Source organism: Eimeria mitis, genomic scaffold (assembly GCF_000499745.2).
Source record: "Eimeria mitis Houghton genomic scaffold, Emh_scaff3271, whole genome shotgun sequence".
NCBI lineage: Eukaryota > Apicomplexa > Conoidasida > Eucoccidiorida > Eimeriidae > Eimeria > Eimeria mitis.
The window spans coordinates 566-2,166 of NW_013571611.1; positions in this window are offsets into that span (position 1 = coordinate 566).

Below are 1,601 nucleotides of genomic sequence, written 5' to 3' on the forward strand. Positions count from 1 at the left end.
ATCCCGCGTGTATCATAAACAAATAAATAAATAAAATAAATTTATTTATTTGTGTTTAGGATGCAACAACAAACCCAGGTGGTTATACAAAAGGGCTAGCAGAGAGAGTACCTGTGTTGTTATCTGATGTTTTTTCGGGTTTCTTTTTGGTTCCCCAAGAAGGAGGAGGAAACTGGAACTATAATTTTATGGGTGTTAAGTTTTCTACCTCGATGAAATATAGTTTAATGTTAGATACACCTAAAGATTACTATCACGAAACACACAGGTATTTATTTATTTTTTATTTTATTTTATTTTATTTTGTTTTGTTTTGTTTTGTTTTATTTATTTTGTCGTTTTTGTTTTTTTTGTTTATTGCTTTTATTTAAAAAGTTAGTGTTTTAGTGGTGTTTAGTTTTGAGTTCGATGAAATATAGTTTAATGTTAGATACACCTAAAGATTACTATCACGAAACACACAGGTAAATAAAATAAAATAAAATAAAATAAAATAAAATAAAATAAAATATGTTGTTTTGTCTATTTTGTCCTTTTTGTTTTTTTTGTTTATTGCATATATTGAAAAAGTTAGTGTTTTTGTGGTGTTTTGTTTTTTACTTAGAATGAGACACAGAGGTAATTCTTTATTTTATTTTTTATTTTATTTTTTATTTTATTTTTTATTTTATTTTTTATTTTATTTTATTTTATTTTATTTATTATTTGTTTATTTTATTTTTTTCTTTATTTGGTTTTTTTATTGCATTTACTTAAAAATTATAATTTATTGGCTGCCTATACACCCCAATATTTCTATGATGAAACACACAGCTATTTATATTTATAGTTTTTATTTTATTTTATTTATTTATTTATTTATATTTATTTATTTATTTATATTTATTTATTTATATTTATTTATTTTATTTTATTTTATAGTTTTATTGGTGTTAAGTTTTCTTCCTTATGGCTGTCGATACACCCCAAACAGGTACATTAATAAAAATAAAAAAAAAAAAACAAATTTCTATCCATGTAATATTTTATTTATATTTATATATTAATATGTATTTATTTATTTATATTTATTTTATTTTTATTTTTTATTTTATTTTTTTTTTTTTATATACAGGCCAGCTCACTTCTTGCAGTTTACTCAACTCGAGCAGCAAGAGGCAGACGTCGGCGACAGAGAGGATCTCTTCGCCTAATCCTTAGCTAGCTAGCTAGCTAGCTAGCTAGCTAGCTAGCTGTAGCTAGCTAGCTGTAGCTAGCTAGCTAGCCGGCTGGCTACCGGGGGAGGCCAGCTGCCCTGCTGGAGCTCAGCAGAAAGGGTAGCGAACTAAACACACGGGAAACGAGCTAGCTAGCTAGCTAGCTAGCTAGCTAGCTAGCTAGCTAGCTAGCTAGCTAGCTAGCTAGCTAGCTAGCTAGCGGAGGGGGTAGCTAGCTAGCTAGCTAGCGGAGGGGGTAGCTAGCTAGCTAGCTAGCTGAGGGGGTAGCTAGCTAGCTAGCTAGCGGAGGGGGTAGCTAGCTAGCTAGCTAGGCTGCACGGCATCTCCGCTTGCTGCTGCGGTGATATGCAGCTGCAAGCTAATCCGATTTCTTTTTCTTTTACA